We start from the raw sequence: 16,402 nt of genomic DNA on the forward strand, positions 1-16,402 counted from the left end.
GCGATTTTACCTGCCTTACTACTCAGATCTCGACTCACGCCTTGTTTTACGGATCACAGTTTTTGCTTCTCATCTTGGATTATTGTTTGTTTGGATTTCTGAATAACGACCCCCGCTCTCGCATCTCGACCACGAATTCGGATCACGGACTCTGTTTGTTTTCTCGGCTTTGACCCACACATACTTACCACCGCGACTCATTTCCACGAAGCAAGCACAGCACCCCTGCTTTGCAATCCGGCCGACACACACCTCATCTTTACAAGGCAATCAGCACATTCAACAACACGCATTCTGTACTTGGATCCACCACGCCCGTTTAGACCATAACAATTACTCGTTCCACAGCCCAAAAAAATAAACACATAAAAATAATTAATACAAAATAAGTGAGAATAAAACAAATTAACCTACACTTTACCTAGTAGTAAAAAGTACATTTAATAAAAAGAAAGAAGTGTTTCGGTTATGCGCGCAGGCGCTCTGTTCATATTAATGTCGCTAATAACTGCTAATAACTCTTGCATGAGTGCACGCTAACGGAATCACTGCTTTAAGTAAAAAATAAAAATAATAATTAACCTGCACTTTACCTTTAAAAAGAATCGTGACAGAGCAGTGTTGCTGTGTAGTGCAGAGTCTGTGTGTGTGTGTGTGTGTGTGTGAAGGCGAGAGAAGAAGGGGGTGGGTGTGATCTTTAAACTCTCTAATGGAGACTTGCTTTACACATGGACACAGTGTTATAGTAAACAGTAGACGCATGCACGGATGTTGATTATACCAGTGAGAGACGCGCACTCACACCCAGCAAAGGAGATGATTACCCACAATTTCCTAGCGCAAGACAGCGACAAACTCTTGGCTCAGTTGTGATCACAAGACGCTCGGCATCAAAACAAGAAGTGCATGCGTGATATATGTTACTCGTAAATCAAGAATTGTTTGTTTGTTAAGTCAAAATTGATAAAAAATCTTTGCCCGTCTTGCAGAACGCTTTCAAACCGTGTTACTCGCGATCCAAGGTTCCACTGTAACTTGGTCTGCAAGTATTTTTGTGAAGACAAGCAAAAAAATTAAATAAATTTCAACTCGATAAACGAGTGAGGTTTTACACTATGAGTAGTAAGTATACTCTGTGTCTGCCGAGCGTCACGTGATCACAACAGAGCTAATGATTCTTCTCTCTCAGGCTGGGGTAATCGTCTCCCATGCTCCGTCTCAGTGCATGTGCCTCAATCATCTAGTCAACATCTGTGCCCACATGTACTTCCTATAGCATTTTGATATTGTGTGTGCGTGTAATGCATTTTTTTGTTTGTTTCCACAACATTACAATGTCACATTTCCACCAAATCCTCAAAAGGAGGCAAAAGCAAGTGATATTAAATAGGTTACTTGTTAAAGTCACACAAAAAAAAAAGTTTCAAGTTTAGCTAACAGTAGTAATTCCATCAGTGCGTGTGTTTGTGTGTGTGAATGTCGTCCTTAGGTTCCAGGCAGCATGGTTGTGTACAGGTTAGCACTGAGAGTCTAGGATTTCCCACCTCAGAAGTTTTCTCCTGCAGTCCAAAGACATGCAAAGTAGGTTAATTGTCATTCTCCAATAGTGTGTGTGTGATTGTGTGCCCTGCGATAGATTGCCACCCCATCCAGTGTGTACACTGCCTAGTGCCTCCTGCAAAAAGTATAAGCAGTATAGAAAATGAGTGAGTGAATTTTGAATGTAGGTTAATGCAGGCAGCACTACTGCAGTCCGTACCAACTTACTTTTACCCATGCTGGGCCAGAGTTATTCGTAATTAGTGTTTGCTAGAACACCTGTGAGGTGGAGTGATGCATATAGTTCAGTGAACTAATGCTGTTATGAATGACCAGATTACTCAGTTAAAACTAACTGTTGTAGATGAAACAAGAAGTTAAACTAAGCATTTATGTAGACAACTTGGCAACGTTGTGAGCATATTTGTTCACATACTTGCCTATATACTATACATGTTTCCAGAGAATAGTAATAGTGAGTTTTTTTCAGCCACTTAAATGGCATCTTTCCCAAAAGCTTTTTTGATAAAGTTTTTTTTATATTAGCTGATATTTGTATGATGTATATTTTATTCTTTTGCTTATGTTAACCTTGTCAATGAAAAAAATGAAAGTGAAAGTAGCAGGAAAAGTGTATTTTAATTTTCTTTTGTAGTGTATACTTTTTGTTAATGGTTAGTTCATACACCATTAGTTGCTTCTGTAGAAGTTTATCCTCTGTATACATGACATTATTCATAACCAGGAAGTTATGGTTAGTAGCCTAGTAATCCAGTGTAAGACAGTGTATCCAACAACAGAAACTTTTTTTAAGTAACTCTGGATAACAGAGTCTGCCAAATGACTAAATGTAAAAGTAAATAAAGCATGATCCACTGCCATACATGCACATGCAGTATTTTTCTATGCTCATACTCTGCACGCAAAACCTTAAAGAACAACTTTTATCAGTGAAAACTATTTGTGGTGGTAAGCAATGGAGCATAAAAAGATTGAAGACTGCACACTTTTAGTTATGAATATATAATTGTGCATGTATTAATATGAAGTTTATTAAATAAAAGTCGTCTGCATTAAAGGGATAATGAAAGAGTCTAAAAAAAAACTTTGTCATAGAAAAGACAAAAGTCAGATACTATAAATTGGGAAATAAAAAGGTTTTTATTGGAGTTTTGTCAGAAATTATCAGTCTGATCAAGAACAAAAAAATTATGTAAATCCTCTGAAGCCAGCTGACAAATAAGAGCAATTCATATTAATGTCCTTTTAATATATACTGTTTTCTTTTAATTATTTTAAAAGTAATTCCTTTGACATTTACTTTTTGAGTGTAAACTCATGTGAATGGGTGTGGACTCCAGAGTGAAGGGAATGCCCTTACCTCTTTTTGACAGGAGCCTGGACATGGGACTTAGTTAAAAGTGACGTCAGTACTCGAGATGAGCTTTGAAATCTCCCTATCAAGCACCTAAACAAAAGTGTGCAGTGAAGACCAAATTGGTCGCTGCACAAATAGCACACAGACGATCACAAGCTTCTGCCCATCAGTTTAGATTAAACGAGTCTTAATCCACTAGTCAGGGCATAGCAACCTTCCCCCCCAAATGCCTCTTTGTTCTGTAGGGATAAACAGGGCCCCCAAAGCGGGCAGTCGATCTATTACATTCCAGAGCTCCGTCCTAGCGGACTGGCGACATCCTGATAACCTTATTACATATCCGCAAACATAAAGGAGTGCATCGGTGAACATAAAGGAGCGTATGTAAAACAAAGTCGCGGGAAGCTTAACCAGGCATGGGGCAGGAAGTCTCGCTGTGCCTGAAGCTACACTGAGACTAGATTTCACTAATTAAACCCAAATACAATGGTGTGTATCAGTGATCTTCTAAACAAAGCAGAAAGTTTTATGGCTTTACTGTAAAACTTCACAAAGTGTGACTTGGTGGAGGGGAACCACCGAGTCACACTTTGACATTGTCATTGACCACAGGACACATTATTTTGGACAATCTTTAAAGCATGCCAGTAGGAAAAAAACTTATATACATACATTTATTTAGCGTCTTTTATTCCTGTGTTTATGTTTGATTATTCAACTTAAAAGGTGTAATCAGCGTTTATAAACACTTTTTATTAGATAAAGGTATGAATGAGTGTGCAAGATATGGGATGTGTGATATCAATCGAAAGCTTGTTTTATTTAAAGAACATCTGTGTAAATTAATAATTAGTAGCCTAACTTTGAACCCAAAGTGACAGTCGAATTGGCCGGCTGATGTATGCACAAAAGGGGGAATCACGTGAGCTGTGGCTAACCCCGCAACAACATCCGATTGGATCAATCACCCGTGGGACGGACAGACCATAAAAGGTTTAAACCCCAGGGTCCAAGCATATTTTCACATTATTTAACGGCTCATCTAAGTTTGAACGTCATTCAGCGGCTAAAAGTTGCTCACAGGTTGGCTCCTTTATCACTCTTCCACACTTAACTTTTGCCCTGCATCTGACTGGCAAGCGAACTGCTCATTTGCTCTCTGAGACCATCAGGAAACTTCGTGCCGGAACTGCAAAAGTCCCACAATAAAGAATTCATAGAAGAAGTGCTGCCGTCAGTTACTCCGCCGTTAGTTACTTCGCTGTCAGTTACACTGTTACCCTGCCGCCAGTAACCAAGGCACCGAAGGGCTTCTCCAAGAGACATTATCCAAGCATCAAAGCGCCAGCCAATCACCAATGCCGTGATTCCCTACAACTGAAGGTAGATCACAGAGGAAGACCGCAACGCAAGTAAACAAACAAAGCTCCATACCTTGCTCGTTACATAACTTGTAGGAGCCATGTTTTTACTTAAGTTTTCTCCCAACCACTAGAGGGGGTGTTTCATAGTTTGGGTGTTTGCTTGGGGTTATTTAAGGTCAACTGTTTGTCATACAGGTGATGATTAAGAAGGCGAACAGTTTTTATTGTGTTCAGCGATAGGCATTGGTCCAAAAGGGGAAGACTAATAAATGTTCATTTTGTTATAAAGAGAGTGTGAGCATGAGCCTTATTGAATACACGTAAGAAAACAAATCTATTAGTCATCAACCGGTAGCATGTAGAGGTACGTAGAAGCTACAACATTAGGTAAAAAACTGCCTCATTGGAGTAATCCAGACTCGTTTTCGTCACGAGTGGTTGCACCAGAGTGGACTATTGGAGCCACCTAGTTTTTAATCGCTGCGACAAGCTAAAGGAGCTAATGGAGGTACCTGCAGTGGCATGCAGCGGAAACTGAACTGCACTGGAGCCGTTGCAGCAACAGGTGTCCGGAAGCTGCACAGGTGACACGGGATCAAGCTATTGGAGCAACTGGGATTTCCAGCAGCGGACATCGGAGCATCATATGCCGGCCAACGCACCATTGGGGTATGTGGTTCAGCGCTGTTTATGAATGGCCATTCTGATTTCCTGTGTGCACACTCGTATCAGCGTAAAACCAATGCATTGGTAACAGTTTGCTTTTGCCGTAAAACGTGCTACGTCGATACTGCGTTGATATAAAGTATCCGTGTCGCGCGTTTATAAATAAACGATTGACTTTTGGCCGGCATGGCAGAAGAGAACACAACTGATCAGACTTTGGCGAGTGAACTTAACTTTAATATGTGTGAAAAGGCTTTAATAGAGCATGGTGGGACAAAGAAAAAACGAGAGGTTAAATTAACAGCCAAGGCTTTCTTGGAAAAAATAAGTCATTTAGAAAATGAAAGAAAGAACAAATTTAATAAACTGTCTAAATTAAAACAAAGTATTACTGCATTAAAGGGAAATAAAGAGTGTGTAAATGAGGTTCAAAATGAATTTAAAGTGTTTCTAGGTTTGTCTGAAGAAACACATCAGGTACACCAAGTGTTGTTGGATTTATTGCCTGTTGATGAAGCACAAAAACATGAAGTATGGTATCAAGCTAAAATGTTGAATGTCCATGATTTTGTTGCTGATACTCAGAAATGGTTGGTTGAATTTCAAGGTTGCACAACTGTGTTATTTGATACTGAACAAAATGTGGTACAAATTCAAGGTGAACCTGTTAAACAAAATGACTTTGAAAATGTAGAAACTTCTGCCACTCCTGCTAGAAAAATGGATGTTGATATTAGAAGTGGCAATGGAGTTCAACATAAAGATGCAGGTGATGATACTGAGGAAAGGGAACCTCAAATTGAACCTCACGACAGCATCTCAAATGTTTCTTTAAGCGTTTCTGGGAAAAAAGGGCATCGAACGGGTTCCTCAGTTACAAATTCTTCTTCTAGCAGTAAATCATCCACGGCTTCTGAACGCATCCGAGCAGAGGCAGAAAGGGCTGCACTCTTGGCTCGTGCTGCTGCTTTAAAGGAAAGGCATGCTCTGGAAGAACAAGAATATTTGTTAAAGAGGAAAAAGGAACAACTTGAGCTGGAAACAAAAATAGCTGTTGCTAATGCGAAGCTAATGGTGCTACAGGGCAGTAGCAGTTGCAGCATGGCTTCCAAGATTTCTGGTGGAATGGAGTCTTATTTCAAAAAGGGGTCTAAGCCTGAGGTCGAGCCTACTCTGCTCAATCCTTATGCGCCACCATTTGCTTCCCAGTCTTCACAGCAGCGTGCATTTTTTCAGACGCCGCAAAAACAAGCTGAGCCTTTGGTGGTTAAAGAAGTTGCATCTGTTCCAAGTGCAGATTATGACCGTCACGACCTAGCTTGTACAGGTGACGTTGTATCAAAGCCTTCTGTGTCACAAACAAGGTCATCTAATGTCACAGGTCCTGTACCCCCTTCTTTTACGTTGCCTACAAATCCAACCATCACTCAGGACACCTCACCTCTACAAAGTCAAAACAACCCAACAGGAGACCTCTACAGTGTGTTAAAACAACAAAATGACATAACAGCTCTTCTCGTTAAAATGCAAACAGCCCAGTTACTACCGCATAGGGAAATCCCTATCTATGATGGAGATCCACTTCAATTTAATTCATTTATGAAAGCCTTTGAGCACTGTGTGGAGGCAAAGACCAGCTGTAAAGGAGACTGTCTGTATTACCTGGAGCAATACACCAGAGGACAACCTAGAGGCATTGTACGCAGTTGCCTCCACATGACAGCAGAAAAGGGATATGCTGTAGCCAAGCAGTTGCTCAAAGAACATTTTGGAAATGAGTTCAACATAACTGCAGCTTATATGGAAAAGGTCACCAGCTGGCCAAGTATCAAAAGTGAGGATGTTAAAGCACTAAAAGCATATGGACTTTTCCTTCGTGAGTGCTGCAATGCTATGGAGGAGCTACAATACTTGGAGGAATTGAACATGCCAGTTAACATGAAGATTCTGATTCAGAAGTTTCCCTATAAACTCAGAGAAAGGTGGAGAACAAAGGCAAATGAAATCCTTGAACGAACTGGTCAAAGGGCACGTTTTCCACACATTGTTGACTTTATTGAGCAGCAGATCAAGATTACTTCAGACCCGGTTTTTGGGGTCATTCAGGATACTCCGCCTGTTAAAGGAATAATGAGACCAAGCAATTCTCAAATGAAATCACAGTTGAAAAGAAACATCTTTGCCACTCACGTTTCTATCAAGGATGGACACAAAATGGTTGCTTATAAAGATAAAGAGGATTCCACTAAAATAAACTCTTCTTGCTTGTATTGTGCACAGGATGGTCATGTATTGGAACATTGCCATCAACTAGGAAAAAGGGCACACCGGGAAAAATTAGACTTTCTAAAGGAGAAAGGCCTATGCTTTGGCTGCTTGGACACAGGACACTTAAGTAAGAGTTGTGATAAACGCATCATTTGCAAACACTGCAGTCAAATGCATCCTAGTATTCTGCATATTGGACAAAGGGACAAGTGTAATCAGAAGGATATGGACTACCTCAAGAGATCTTCTGTAAGTTGTAAACCCTCCTCCACCTGTGGTCATACAGGGGCTGGACACCATAATGGTATTCTTCCCATCTTGCCTGTCCAAGTGAAAAGTTCAAAGGGAACTAAAATTATTAAAACATATGCTTTTCTGGATGCAGGGAGCACAGACACTTTCTGCTCACAAAAGCTTTTATATAAGTTAAATATTCAAGGACGAAATGCTCAGATTCATCTTCGCACCATGGGTCATAATAAAACTGTGGCAACATCCATCATTAAAGACCTGGAGATATCAGGTTTAACTGGCAAACGTTTCTATCAACTTCCTTGTGTGTTCACTCAAGAAGGGATGCCTGTTTCCACAGACAACATCATTAGTGAAAGGGAACTAGCTAAATGGCCTTATTTAAAAGACATTAAAATTCCACATATTAATGCTGATGTGGATCTTCTCGTTGGCACCAATGCATCCAAGCTGATGGAACCATGGGAGGTGGTTAACAGCCAGGCTGATGGGCCTTATGCAGTTAAAACTTTGCTAGGATGGGTCATAAATGGCTCAGTACAAGGTTGCAATGATGGTGTGAGTGGCTGCCCATCTGTTCATGCTAATAGGATTGTAGTTGACAAAATCGAGGAGCTGTTAACCAGCCAGTATAACCACGACTTCAACGAAAGATCTGCTACAGAGCAAGAAGAAATGTCAAGAGAGGAAAAAAGGTTCCTACACATAATTGAACGCTCTGCTCAACTTGAAAATGGACACTACAAATTACAACTGCCCTTTAGAAGGGAAGATATCACAATGCCAAACAACATCTCCGTTGCTATGCAACGCATCCTTGGTTTAAAAAGGAAATTGCAAAGAAATACAAGCTTTCGTGAAGAGTACACCAATTTCATTATTGATGCTATCAATAATGGCTATGCTGAACAGGTACCGCAGCATCAGTTACTAGCGACAAAGGGTAAAGTGTGGTATATACCACACCATGGTGTATACCACCCAAGGAAACATAAGCTACGGGTTGTGTTTGATTGTGGAGCAGAATATAGAGGGATTTCACTCAACAGTCAACTTTTGCAAGGTCCCAATCTAACAAGCTCATTGGTAGGGGTCCTGATGCGATTCAGACAAGAACACGTGGCCTTAATGGCTGACATAAAGGCCATGTTCCATCAAGTACAGGTAACTGAGGAACACAAGGATTTTTTGCGGTTTTTGTGGTGGCCTGAAGGTAATCTGGAACAAGACCTGAAAGAACATCGTATGACTGTGCATTTATTTGGAGCAGTTTCTTCCCCAAGCTGTGCTTGCTTTGCACTCAGAAAAACTGCTGAGGATAACCAGACCAACTTTTCACCAGATGTGATTGAGACAGTCAATAGAAATTTCTACATGGACGACCTTCTAAAGAGCTTGCCTTTAGAAGAGGATGCTGTTGCCATGGCTAGGGACCTCATAACTATTTGCAGTAGAGGGGGATTTACTCTAACCCAATGGATCAGCAACAGCCGAAAGGTACTTCAAAGTATTCCAGTGGAGTTAAGGTCTAAAACCCTGAAGGAGCTGGACTTAGCCAAAGACGAGCTGCCTGTGGACAGGGCGTTAGGCTTGCAGTGGTGCATTGAGACAGACAGTTTCAAGTTTAAAGTTAAAATCAAGAAGAAGCCTTCCACCAAAAGGGGTATGCTATCCATAATCAGCTCCATCTACGATCCCCTAGGATTTCTAGCACCTCTCATACTCCCAGCCAAACTACTGTTACAGGAACTATGCCGGATGAAATGTGACTGGGACGATCCTATACCTTCAGCATTCCAAGTAAAGTGGAACAAGTGGCTGACAGATCTGGAAAGGTTGGCAAGTTTCCAGATCAATAGGTGTATCAAGCCTGATGGATTTGGGAAGGTGGCTTGTACCCAGTTGCATCATTTTGCTGATGCTAGTGAAAAGGGCTACGGCACAGCTACGTATATCAGAATGCAAAGCACGAATAAAAGGGTTCATGTTTCTTTCCTGTATGGTAAATCAAGAGTGGCTCCACTTAGGCCTGTTACCATTCCACGTCTAGAGCTCACTGCTGCTGCTGTTGCAGTCAGAATAGACAAAATGCTTCAAACAGAGCTCCAGCTGCCATTAATGAAAGCCTGCTTCTGGACTGATAGTACATCAGTTTTAAAGTACATCAGAAATGAGGACCGGAGATTTCAAACATTCGTTGCAAATAGAATAGCTACAATTAGGAGTAGCTCTGAAGTTTCACAATGGAGATATGTTCCTTCGACTCTAAACCCTGCAGATGATGCATCTCGTGGAACAAAGGCAGATGGTTTTTTGAAACGAAGATGGATGGAAAGCCCTGAATTTCTATGGGAACCCGAAGAAAAGTGGCCAAAGTCACCTATGGATTTCAGTGTGACTGCTGATGACCCAGAGTTAAAAAGGAATCCCCTAATCAACGCAACCATTACTAACCCAAATGCCACTTCGCAACTAATATCTTTCTTCTCAGACTGGCAAAGATTAAAGGTTGCGGTTGCTTGGATCCTCAAGCTGAAAAGAGCTCTATTGAAACTGTGTAAAAGGAGAAAAGAACTTCAGTTTGCAAGTGCTAATGGAGCACAATTATTGAATGTGAAAAAGGAGATGCAAGCCTTCAAAGATTCGCTGGGGAATCAAAAGTTGTCTTTAAAAAATCTCACAGAAGCTGAAACAGCCATAGTTGCCTTTTGTCAGCAGGAAAAATTCCCAGATGAAATTGCTGCATTGACCTCCAAGAATCCAGTAATACCAAGGAGTAGTAGCATCTACAGAATGGACCCCATGCTGGATGGAGGACTTTTGCGTGTTGGAGGCCGGCTAAGCAAAGCAGCTATTCCTGAGGGCCTAAAACATCCCCTCATTCTTTCAAAGGATCAACACATCTCCTATCTTATCCTCCATCATTACCACTTGCAGCTTGGTCACGGAGGCAGAAGTCATGTCCTTTCTTCTGTAAGGAGAAAGTTTTGGATTACAAATGGCCTTTCGGCTGTGAAAAAGGTCATAGCAAAATGCCTATTCTGCAAGATGTATGGAGGAAGAACAAGTGAACAGAAGATGGCAGACCTGCCCAAGGAAAGAGTGATTCCTGATCTACCGCCATTTACCAACGTTGGTGTAGATTATTTTGGGCCGATTGATGTAAAAAGAGGGCGTAATATCGTCAAGCGATATGGAGTGTTGTTTACCTGCATGGCAAGTAGGGCTGTGCACCTCGAAGTGGCTTATTCTCTGGACACCGACTCTTGCATCAATGCTTTGCGAAGGTTCATCTCTCGGAGAGGACAAGTGTCACAAATGAGATCAGATAATGGCACCAACTTCTTGGGAGCAGAAAGAGAGCTTCGTGAAGCCTTAGCAGCTTTAAACCATCATCAAATTGAGAAAGCCATGTCTCATAGAGGAATAAAGTGGAGTTTTAACCCGCCATCTGGATCACATCATGGTGGTGTTTGGGAGCGCCTCATACGTATGGTCAGAAAGATTCTGCATTCCGTGCTGCGGCAGCAAACATTGGATGATGAGGGATTTCATACCGTGCTATGCGAAGCTGAAGCAATGCTCAATGATCGCCCCATCACAAAGTTATCAGATGATCCTAATGACCTTGAAGCTTTAACACCAAACCATTTGCTTCTCCTGAAAGGGAAACCAGTTCTCCCGCCAGGACTTTTTGACAAAGGGGATCTGTATTCCAGGAAAAGATGGAAACAAGTTCAATACATCTCTGACCTCTTCTGGAAACGATGGATTAGAGAGTACCTACCATTACTACAAGAACGACAGAAATGGATCAAAGAAAAAAGAAGTTTTATGCCTGGAGACATTGTTGTCGTTATGGATTCCACAACACCAAGGGGATCTTGGGTGCTTGGCAGAATTTTGAAAATCTTTCCGGATAAAAAGGGCTTGGTCCGAGTGGTTAGCCTCCAAACCAAAACAAATGTGATTGAAAGACCTGTTACAAAATTATGTTTATTATGTGAAACTACATCTTGATGTAATATAAGATGAATGTCATGTGGAATTTTGACTACATTGAATGTGTATTAGAATATTACTTTGAATTTGTTTATTTATATGGCTCCTTACAAGTTAAGTTTTTTGTTAATTGCTATGTCTTTTGCCACACGCAATTAGGGGCTGGCGTGTAGGAGCCATGTTTTTACTTAAGTTTTCTCCCAACCACTAGAGGGGGTGTTTCATAGTTTGGGTGTTTGCTTGGGGTTATTTAAGGTCAACTGTTTGTCATACAGGTGATGATTAAGAAGGCGAACAGTTTTTATTGTGTTCAGCGATAGGCATTGGTCCAAAAGGGGAAGACTAATAAATGTTCATTTTGTTATAAAGAGAGTGTGAGCATGAGCCTTATTGAATACACGTAAGAAAACAAATCTATTAGTCATCAACCGGTAGCATGTAGAGGTACGTAGAAGCTACAACAACTAAACTGTAAGATTAAACCCAAGGCTCTGCTCTTGTGACTTTCTCAGGTCCACTAGAAAACTCTACTTAACTTTCACCCATGAACTATTTGTGTGTGTGTGTGCGTGTGTGTGCACAAGTGTCGTTACCCCCCCATGAAATAATTTCAAACATCTTTTTTTTGTATTGAGCTGGCCTTATAGCCCTCAGGGAGACTAATGATTTAGCTGCAAGGCAAGCAAAAATAAATGCACTTTTCAAATTCAAACTGACATGAGTGCTTTCCTTCCATGTATCACAACAAGCAGCTATTCCTCTTACTGTCCATGTCAGACACTAATAAATATAATTACTTATCCTGTTCATATCCCTAGGTTTATGCTCATTTATACATTTGTGCACCTATGTGCTTTTCTATCCACAGCAACATCTGGTCCCAGTCCCGCCATCTCATCATATGACATATGTCATAGAGAGATAAATAGAGTACTTTATTAATCCCAAAGGGAAATTGTATAATGTCACGAGCACTGATGAGGGAATTGCCTGTTTTTTTAACTAACAGTCATTCCTCAATATGTGCCTTGACTTTGGCTGTGTTTTCAATTTAAACTAATCATAGCATCAGGCATCTACTGGTCTTATCTCAGTTACAGTATGTAGAGTACCTATACCTATTTCTTTTGCTCTCATGAAGTTTTTTGAATCTCATTTACAGAACTGACTTCATCCATCGTTGCAAATATAAGGATGCATTCACTAAACTATGATCTTTACAGCCCTGGTCTCAATACAAAAGAGTTCATTGTTGCAATAATAAGTAAAAAAAACTGAAGCATGGCACTAAAGGAAAGTCAAATCATCGACATGGACTTCTTGTTGTTTTTTTGGCTCTTCATATTATCAATGACTAAAATTTTAGCAGGTAATAAACATTTGCCAACTTGGCTGGTTGTCTTGGTTGTCTGGTGATATGAAAATTCCCAATTTTATTCTAGCTTTTATAATGTTTTTATTTAGTCATTTTAATAGACAGTGCTGTGCATGAGTACACTTAAAGAGCATCCTATATTGATGTATTGTCGCTCGGCTCTTTCGCTGTGATGTTCCGCCATTATGAGCTTAGCGTGCTCAGCCTCACGCAGCGCCTAGCGAGAGAGCTACCTGGGTGAATGTTTCTGCCAGGGACCAGCCCGCAAAGTCTGCAGCTAGCTCTACTTGGGCAAGGAATGTGTGGGGTTCAACGGCGCCGTTGTAGGGAGGAAGGCGCAGCTGCAGGTCGCTTCGCCGGCTAACAGCGCACGGAGCTGTAGCTTGCTCCGGCGCTTGCACAGCATCGGCCTCCGCCCCGAGATCCAGTGTCAGGATTTTCATCTTGCCGCACCGCTTTGGTCGCCGTGATGTGCTCGCACTACTCCGTCGGGAAAGAGCTTTTTTCCCAGAGTAGTCGCTCCGCTACTTGGTGGCCTGCTTGGATTTTTAGTAGGTCACACACACACAACATGGCCGAAGCCACTACCCCAAGCACCCTTCCCCAACAGGGTGAACACATGCTGGTCGTCAGCCACTGCCCCGCCCACGCCACAATATATATATATATATATATATATATATATATATATTGTTACATGCCCGTGTGTGTGGCATGTAAGTGTAGAGGCGCGGATGCTGGTGGCGGCGTGCACGCGCGCTCTTTTTCTCTCTCTCTCTCTCGCTTTCCTTTTCCTGCAGGTGGCCCCGCCCTGATTGGACGTGCGTGACGTGCGCCAGGATTGGCCGTCTTTGGACCTGCGCGTCTTTTTAAGATCGCAGAGGAAAGCCGGAAGCGCGCGCTGTGTGATGTTGTCTGGGAGATGTTGTTTGTATGTTACAAAATTGAGCTGTTGGGTCGCGCCTGTGTTGTGAGTGTGTGGTGTGAGTTTTTGTTCTCTTTTGTTTATGTTAAATGTTATATGTTTGTAAATATTGTAAATAGTTATTTTTGTTTGTTTATACATATTTCTTTTATGGAAGCAGTAGGGGTTGGGTGCCATTTTAGTTAGACCCGTTTTCTCCTGTGTTGAATGTTTAGTTAGGGAGTCAGTTTAGCCCTGTGTTTTTGGTTTAGTTTTTCTTTGTAGTTTAGTTAGTTTCTGGGAGGAGATAGGGCAGGGTTTTTGTTTATTATTTTGGCCTTGGCCCAACCCTGAAGCCGAGAGCTTCCGGTGCGTGCGTGTGTAAAAAAATAAATAAAAGAGAAAAAGACAAAAGTTTGGTCGTTTAAGATTTTATTATTTATTACGCCCTGGGACCCTAGACCTGGGGACGTAACAATATATATATATATATATATATATATATATATATATAGCCTACTTGTTTGCAAAATTATTTAAAGTACGTCTGCAGGGGGAAACCATGTAGGCAAATAAACAAAATATTTATTAACACAAGTTCATTCGAGATTTATTTAAACAAAAAAAATACAGGATGCATTCTGCCTTAATGGGTGTCCAAAGGATCATCATCATCATCATCATCATCTTATCATCATCATCGACCATTTAAAAAAACGTTTGCGTTCATTTTCTGACGCGCTCAAGTTCACCAAAACAATACAGAACAGCGCAGCTTATTGCTTTCAAACATTTACAAAATCATTACGTTTTTTTTTGGTTATTGTGAGTGCGCTTAAATAAAAGTTGAGTCTTATAAAGGCATGTAGTTTTATATAGTTTTATTATATAGTTTTTGCACATTAATCTGACAACAGTTTTTTCAGCCTGTCACGGCGTGCGCGCAATATCGCTCCTCGCTCACTAGTTAGGCGTCCTCCCCTTCAGACATGCAAAGCAGCGGGACCGCAGAATTACACATGACTGGTGAGCTATCGTTGCTATCGTTGCCCGGGCTTGCACCCCGCGCTATAAAATACTTGGGGTTTGTTGGGCTACAGTGGATTTTACTATGCGCTGTGTATGCAGCGCGCGTGCAACAACGCGGAAGTGCGGCATGCAAGCAGGGCAATTGGAACGCGCCCCAGGGACTTCAAAGGAGCGAGAGGTGGGAGGGGCCGGTACAGCCATCCGCGGAGAGCAGAGTCAGCGCGAGCGGACGGATGGCCATTGCACTCACACCGCGTAGTAAAACCCACTGTAACCCAACAAACCCCAATCATCACCAGCCGTGCCTTATTCCGTCATGTCATGTGGGCATTATAAGATTCTAACTTCTAACTAAAAAGTGGCAGCTGGCACGCCTAAAAATAGACGCAGGTTAATTTTTTTATAGTCTAAAAAAAAAAACTTAATTTCCTATAGTCTAATCAGCGCTCAACCGCACGCATAGTTTTCCCGAACGTGAGGATTTTTTTGTGCTAAATAATGTTTATGCAGTATAATAATTCCTATTAATCCTGGGTTGTTCTTTTATTGTCACTATAGTGCTTTACAATGCCAGACAACATTCAAATACAAATTATTCACCCTCCCCAGGTGTGAATCGGCTGTTCTCACCTATACATTCAGAGAAACTGAAATGCACTTCTCCCCACTTTAAAAACCTCTTGAATCTGAGGCTCTTCTGGAGACTTTCAGTGATTTAAATTTGTGTAATTTTAATCTTCTGGATTCTAGATTCTAAGGCCTTGTTCACATGGGCGTTAAGTTTTTGGATAAACGAACATGCTCTGAACGTCCTAGACGTTTGTGTTGCGTTTTGTAGTGGCGCTTGATTGACTTCTACACCGGCGTTCGTTTGTCTCTGTCTAACGTCAGCCTGAAGCCCCAACTGTAGTTTGTTTGTATGTTAACCTGTGGGGGCAGTGTGTCGGGAACTGGATATGAAAGCCCGCTGCTACCGGGTTCACTCTCTGACTGCACAACGTCGGATTAAAGGAAGGTTTTTTTGTGGTTTAAAAAACATGCGAAAATTTCCGCGTAAGTTTTTTAACAATTATTTTATTTTATTTTGCCCTTTTCCGCATTTCCCTATGTATAGCATGTAGGATCATGGGATATATCCGGTCCTCCGAAGCGTAAAATGAACGCGCAGAAAACGAACTAGAAGCGGTTTCCTTGCGTTCGTTGGGTTTTGAACGCCAAGAAAAAGCTGCATGCAACGTTTTTTTAATGCCGTATAAACGCGCAGCCGGACAAACGCACGTCACCAAAGCCCGTGTGAACACTCTCATTGACTCCTATGTGTAGAAAACATTTTAACGCTCGATTTTAACGCCTGTGTGAACAAGGCCTAAAGTGTTCCCTTTTTTAATCCTTGGAATGGAAGAACTTGAGATTTTCCTTATGATATCGTAAATTGCATTGTTTTTAATCAGTCTATACACAATATTCTCTGGTATTTTTTTTTTTTTTAAACAGGTATGGGGGCTATCTTGGTTTATTAATCTCCTTGCCTGGTTTAGGTTTAGTAAATTAAAAAAGTATTTTTTAGCTGAGCCTTTGTTTCACTGAAAACGACCGCGACAACCCTCTCTCTCTCTCTCTCTCAG

Source organism: Clarias gariepinus, chromosome 27 (assembly GCF_024256425.1).
Source record: "Clarias gariepinus isolate MV-2021 ecotype Netherlands chromosome 27, CGAR_prim_01v2, whole genome shotgun sequence".
Lineage (NCBI taxonomy): Eukaryota > Metazoa > Chordata > Actinopteri > Siluriformes > Clariidae > Clarias > Clarias gariepinus.